We start from the raw sequence: 7,901 nt of genomic DNA, 5'->3' as shown, positions 1-7,901 counted from the left end.
GATAATGAATTTACTCAGAAATTTCAAAAGATTTGTTTGTGTGGTCTAATGAGGATATATTAGGTGCAAGCTTGGGTGTTGTCTGACACGAAATTGATATTAGCTTGATAAAATGAGATCAATGAAGATGTTACAAAATGTATCAGTGCTACACTTCTCAAAATGGTAGAGCTCCCAGAATAGATTATCATTCTCATACTAATGAAATAGTTAAAACCGTATTGATCTGTGATAATGGGTCGCACATCAAAGCTTAGGTCATTACTCTATGTTCAAAGTTCAGGATCCAGAATCACAAATCATCCCCCTACGTTCTCAGACTAATGGAAAGGTTGAAGGAGCCAATAAAAAATCTTAAAATAATCATCAAGAAAATGTGTCAATCACATTGGGATTAGTTAGAGAAGTTACCATTCACACTACAGGGGTACAGAAACAGTCTTACCAGTTGAAAGGGAAATTCCATATCTCAAGGTCTTGATGGAAAGTAAATTGCTAGAAACAGACTAAGCTCATAATTGGGTACGAAAAGCTACACTTGATTGAAGAAAAAAAATCTAGAAGTTTTGTACCACGTGCAAACTTATCAAAAAAGAATCGCTCGTACGTTTGACAAGAAGGTAAAAGTTCGTCACTTACAAGTCAAGGATTTAACTATCAGACTTTAAAGAAAATTAAGCACTCTTCTTCGATTATAGGAAGATGTCTGAACCCCATTGGAGAGATTAATTCATTAAGGAAATACTGTCAGGCTTCAAGATCGTGATGGAGTCAAACTATCAGAACCAACCAACCTTGACCAAATCAAGCGGTACTACATTTAAGGAGGCCACCTTTGGCCGAATTAATTTTCATGCTACCTAGTTCAACATATCCTTTCTAAGCCCTTTGCAGCCTTTTTTCAAAAAAAAAAAATTTCTTTCTCAACCTGATCACCCAACCCAGGGGAGGGAAAAATTCGAACTACGTTTTGGTCTGATCCCAAAAATCTAGGGTACGTAGGCAACTTGAGAAGTTACATCAGACCCGACCACATCAAAATAAAAAAATAAATAGATTTCTCCACAAAAAAAAATTCAGAAAGAAAAAAATTCAAAAGAAAAAAGAAATATCTTCAAAATGGGGAAGAAAATTCAAAGCAAAATAAAAGAAATTCCACATAAAGGGCATTTGGATTTTTGAGCCTCAAAATTCCTTTCTTTTTATGCCTAGTCCTAAGCTTACCCATGAAAGTCCTTCTAAGTACCGTGTGAAAAAGTCAAGGAAGGTAGCAAAGCATGATCAAACAGTAACTCCAAAAGTTCAAAAATGAAGAAAAAGAAAAAAATTGAGCTTGCTAGGTTGAAAACCCGAAAGGACGACTTAGACAAAAATTAAAGCAAGCTTGCAAGGTTGAAAATTCGAAAGGACGACCTTGGTAACAATTAGAGAAAATAAAAAAGCCTGCTAAGTTGAAAACCTGAAAGGGCGACTTATGCAAAAATTAAGGCAAGCTCGTAAGGCTGAAAATCTGAAAGGACGACCTTGGCAACAATCAGAGTAAAAAAATAAAAATATAAAACCTGCTAAATCGAAAATTTGAAAAGGTGATCTAGGCAAAAAAGAAGATCTTCATTGAGTTGAAAAGCTAAAGGGCGATCCGAGCCAAAATATTAGAAGTCCGAGTGATCAAGTTTCAATACCCAGCTTAAACCAGGCAAAAACTCAGAAGCCACGAGTATCTTGTCTATGATTGATCTAAAAATGTTCGCTTCCCCAAGTGAACCAAAAGGGAGAAGGATAGATTCTATGTTGAATCTCAAAAGAAAATATTCTGTTCTCATGAACCTGACTCAAAATCTTCAATATAAAAAGTCAAAACTAAAAGTTGAATCTTTATTACACTTGTGGTAATCAAATATTTTACAACAAGGGGCACGCCTCTTTTTTTATAGTGTGTAATTTTTCCCCTTACACTAGGGGCATTTCAAAATAAAATTGTGTTCAATTATCTTCAATGCAGTGTTTCCTATCAAAGTAGGGGCATTTTGTTCTCAAGCTTGATGAATGTTAATCCAAAAGGATAATGAGAACCTCAAATTTAAGGTTACCTTCTTGATAGCAACTTTTTGAAAACCCCTGAGGTACGAAGAAGTTAAAAAATTCATAATTTTTTTGAAAAATCTTGAGGTTCAAACAAAAGTATTTCTGATCTCATATTTGATTTTGCACAAAGATTAACTCATTACCCTTTTGCATAGAATAGGAGATAGGGCATTCTTTCTTTCCCAGATTCATTAATTCCTTCCCAGATTCATTCTTTCTCTCCCAGATTCATTAACTCCTTCCCAAATTTATTCATTCCTTCCCAAATTCATTAATTCTTTCCCAGATTTACTAATTCTTTATCAGATTCATCCACTATTTCCTAGATTTACTTTATGCTCAAACACTACCGAGGATTTTCTCGAAATTATGCTTAGATACCGTCGAGGGTTTTCTTAGAATTATGCTCAGATACCGCTGAGGGTATTCTTGAAATTATGCTTAGATTATGCTCAGATACTACCGAGGGTTTTCTCAAAATTATTCTCTGATACCACCGAGGGTTTTCTCGGAATTATGCTCAGATACCGCTGAGGGTTTTCTTGGAATTATGTTCAGATTATGCTCAGTTTATGCTTAGATACCGCCGAGGGTTTTCTCAGATACCACCGAGGTATTTCTCGGAATTATGCTTAGATATCATCAAGGATTTTCTTGGAATTATGCTCAGATTATGCTTAGTTTATGCTCATTTTATACTCAGATTATGTTCAGTTTATGCTCAGATTATGCTCAGTTATGTTAAGATTTTATTCAATTTTTACTCAGATTTTACTTAGACCCTCTTAGATTTATCTCAGATTTCAAGTACACACACTTGCACATTTATTTCGTTACTCAAGGAGAATTTTCTAAAATTCAAGGATTTGACACCGTTTGTGAGAGCTCGCGCTCGAGGACCTGTCAACTTTTTAGTTCAGGGAGAGTTTTACCCTCAAGAATCCGAATGCCTCGACGAATTGCTAAATCAGGCTGCAAAATGAACTGTCACTAGCTTTGACATTCAGATATCGCACTATTTACCAAAATAGATTTGCTATCTAGTTTGCTTCAACCCTCTGTCAAAGAAGGGCATTTGCAGTCACCCAATTTTTACATTCGCTTAATTAATCAACTCGTCAACCCGATCGCAACGATTCCCAATGATGGATGAATGTCCAATGTTCTATTTTGTTACTAAATATGTTTCAGAAATTCGGATGAGGAATCTCAAACTAACAAAACTGTAGAACCACGCTACGCTAGGAAAATATAACCCCAAAAACATATAAATCATCATTTTGTAGATAAAAAGAAGTTTTACGATAAAAATCACTAAAAAATGATCAAATTATCAAAATACCCCTAACATCAAAACATCCTTAAAGCCTACATTACGCTTAAGAAAATCCTTTCAAACACGTAAAACAACAAATTAAAATCAAATAAACCATTATGCTAATTTTCACCAAATTCGACAAAATTATGAAAATGCCCCTCATAAGGTTCACAATCATTTCATACAAAAAATTTCGTAAAAGATACAAACCCATAATCCCATTGAATTCCTTACGAAATATCGATTCTAAAACATCCCGGAATATCGAAAAACGATTTGAAATGCAAAAGTTCTCTTCAGGGTCAAAATGGTAATTTCTAATTTAAAAAAATTTTAAATTTTGAAATTAATAAATAAAACATTAATTAACGTAAAGTAAAACCTTAATAAAATTTAAAAATCTGAACTAAGAAAATTAATCAATGCAGCCCTCAGGCAAAATTGTTGATTGTTGCCCACTTATTTAAGTGGAACCCCTTTGATATTTATTAAAAAACCCTTTTATTTGGTGGTCCAAATAATTAAAGATATAATTAGGGGGTTCTCCACAAAACTTAAAAATATATTCTTTCATTGTATGCAAGATTAAAAAACCTAATTTAAAAGACTAAGTCAATCTCATAAGACTTAAGTCAAAATCCTAATCTAAAGAAACCTAGTCAATCAAATAAGACTTATGTCAAAACCCTAATTTAAAAGCAGACCTAGTCAAGCCTTAATTATTCCAAAAAATCTATAAATATAGAGCCTCCACAACCTAATTTCGTAGGTCAAAATAAATCCTAGAAAAAGTAGGTCAAAAAGTCTCCCCAACCTTCTCCAAACCCTAATTTTGAAGCCCTAACTCCTTACCTATCATCCAAACCCTTACTTTTACTCAAAAAACACCCAGAGGTCCCTTAAAAACACCAAAAAATCCTCATAAAAATATAAAAAATACTCAAATTTAAGAAGAAGACACTCAACTTGGAGATCTGAAGCAGATCCAGTGATAGAGGAAAAACAAGGAAACTCGTGCAAAAATACTCTCCGCTAGTACTGAGGGAATAAATCGTTGCGATCATCTAGGTATATTTTCTTACTTTTTTATTTGTTTTATTTATTTATTTATTTTTAGGTCTTTTAGCAATGTAATCCTTTTTCTGAGAAATAATAGAGATCGACATTTGTTGGGCGGGGTTGGTGCATAATATCTTCCAACCCCGTAACGTGATCCCCGGACCATAGTTTTTTTATATTCATAGATTAGTTTTTTTTATCTGTTAGAGTCAATGCTCGGTTTCTAGACTGTAATAACTAGGTGACAACTCACAAACCTTAAAACTCAAAAGTAGATCTGCACACCCCGCGGATCTAGGGCGCTTTCACATGCCTTCGGCATGAATCTCATGAATAAGGATTTTAAGTGTAGACACCCAATTTTAGCGGGCCCCCATTCGAAAGGACCCAAAAATATCTACTTTTTCAATAAGATTTGCCAATGGGCCTAAAAAACCCAAATCATCGAAATATGGCATTTTTATGGACTTGAGGATTCCTAAGACTCCTAAAGGTCTAAGGGACCTACAATAAAGACTTGGCATACCCACCATCTCCCCTACTTTTCACTACTTCACCCTCGAAATCAAAAATGCCCCAAGTCCATTTAGGGCCCACAAATATTCAATTCCCCAAAAATCATTTCTCACCTTATCTAATCTAACCTAGAATTAATCTCACATCACCTAAATCCTAAAATATACCCACCCTCAAAAGCTCATTCTAAAATACACCCTAACCAATCCCAAATAACCTAAAATATTTTTAAAAACCGTAGCCCAACACACCAAAGCCCAAACCAATTCAAATCCACATCCATAATCCACAAACCATTATTCACATCAACCAATCAATATTTGATCATCAAATGGAAACTTGTCCTCACCACAACTCACCTCCTAAAAAATCATTCTACCAAATCTAACATCTCAAATTTCTCTAACATAACTACCAACCCACATCACAACACATACCCTCAACATTCCATATCATAAACCTAATCCATCACTTTTCTTTAACACAATCACCAACCACATATTAACCCACACCTCCCTTCATCATTCACTTTAAACCTATTCTCACAAGCCATCCCCTAATCCCTTCCCTCTAATAAATTCACTTAAACACTCCATCTCCATACTCTTTTTACACTTGTCACAATCTCCTTTACCCTCTCAAAAACCTAATCACATAATACTTTACACAACCCATTTTTTTAATCAAACACCACACCCCCTCATCACACCTAACACTCAATCTCATTCTTTTAACTAAACACCCCATCATTTCATCTCACCAAACACTCAACCCAAATGGGTTGGGATGGATCCAATCTATTTGAATAAAAAAAACTATCCATTTACCCCCATTCCATAAATACCTTCATCCTAACTCCAAATTTCACATTTCTCACCTTCAACACCATGCCATTCTTTACTCTCCTAACTTTTCACCCCATCTTACCCTCAAAAGTAACCTTCCATCCCTATAAATACCTCCCTTCACCTTCCAAAATGGGTACCAAGTTTAAGTCTGAAAAAATCTCTTAATTCTCTCATATTCTACTATCATCTTCTTTACTTATTTTTTACTTTAACAATACACCCTCATAACTCACTAAGAACCCAAAGAAGAAGAAGAAATAAGGAAGGGAAGAAAACATTAAAGCTTCAAGGTAGGGCTGAAAATAACATACCCCCCTCTCTCTTCCCTCTCCATATCCCTTTTCTACTTTCCCACTCACCTCTTTAATTTTTATTTTAGAAAGACTTAAGTTGTGATGTTCCACCTCTCCTATCTCTAGTAGATCGAACTTCGGATCGGTTGAAAGTATAGGGGTTGTAACCACTTTAAAAACAAAAGTGATTTTAAAACTTTCAAATCGTTTTGAAACAATTAGTATTTGGGTCCTTCTCAACCCATGAAAATGAATCCCTAACCATTAGCCAATACTCTTCAAAAACATGTTGTTCAAGAGGCTAGGTCCATATAAAGATCATTTCTTTCAATGAGATGATCCTTACAAGTTAACTAGATAGCAAATCCCTACTTAAGGTACAAGTTATCAACATGTGATACTTTTATTTTATTTGTGTTTCCATCCAAAATGACTGAGTTATTATGAGGTTACCACCATTTAGTGGAGAGAAAGAGGTGCCTAACACCTTCCCTTTTTTCTAATCGAACCGCTTATCCTGACCTTAGGTTGATCGGTGTTTTATCCATACGAGAGTCACTAAACGCCAAAACGACAATTTTTCTAAAAAAAAGTGTACATCGGGTGACCATTCACACCCTTTTACAAAAATGAATAGTGACGACTCCAAACCTTCGCATAAGTGATCTTTGAAAATAGAAAATCACGCATTTACATTAAGCTCTTTGGATTGTAATACTACGGACTTAGAATCTGCCATCTTAAAATCAAGAAAACGCCCAACAACAAATTTCTTTATGCTAATATCTTCTAGAGTATATTTCTTTTCAAGACTTTCCCATAAAGTCTTAGTAGATTTAAAAGAGGAATAAACCTTATAAAGAACACTACTTAATCCATTTAGGATATAATTTCGGCACATGAAATTGGAATGTTCCCATTTTCGATATTCGTTTCATTTGGTTTGGTCCTCCTCCTCATCATCATCCAAAGAAACCAATTCTTAAGTGATGATATGAGCCAAACATAATCTTTTTAAATAGAACAACATTTTTTGTCGTCAGAATTTAAAATTCTTTTCATCGAATTTTTCAGGTTTTTCACTGTGCACGGAATTAGAGGTTGTCTCCATAGAAATTAGTAATTAATAGAAAATTCATTTTAGATTGTTATTATCTTGCGTAATGATTTTTTATGGAAAGAGAAAAGAAGTTTGTAATAATTCCTAGTTTTTTAATTGAATGTAATAGAAAAATATTATCTAAAATTAATGGTTGAGGTATGAACAAAACACTATCCTAATAGAAAATTCGCCACTGCTACGGTACCACAATATATAGGCATTCACTTTCCAAGATACAACAACTCACATTTTCAAGAGGGTACTCTAATTGGAACGTAAATTTGAACTTGACGATGTTATGTGCCTCACAACGAAGAATAGAAGTATACTAATAGTGATAAAAAAATGAATTTTTTTAAGTAAAAGATCAGAGAACATTATTTTTTTATCGACTAAACAAGAACAACAATCCACCTCTTTGTATTGTACAGGTTTAGAACAATACAAACGAATTAAAGTAAAAAAATAGGCCTTTGCGTGCGCCCACATGAGGTATAAATTCGATATTTTGCAACCCCCACGAAGTGCGCACAGGCATTAAGATTTTCGGATCGGTGTATTCAAATCCCAATTGGAATCTTGGATTTTCCTCTTGGGCTCCCGTGTGCGCGGGTGAGCTCGCCTACTACTTCTATCAACTTTAAAACTATTAGAAGTACAACTATTTAAGAATTGCAAAT

Source organism: Akebia trifoliata, chromosome 2 (genome assembly GCF_017979445.1).
Source record: "Akebia trifoliata isolate Shusen 1 chromosome 2, ASM1797944v1, whole genome shotgun sequence".
Lineage (NCBI taxonomy): Eukaryota > Viridiplantae > Streptophyta > Magnoliopsida > Ranunculales > Lardizabalaceae > Akebia > Akebia trifoliata.
The sequence above is the reverse complement of the archived record's forward strand: the minus strand, read 5'-3'. Positions refer to the sequence as shown.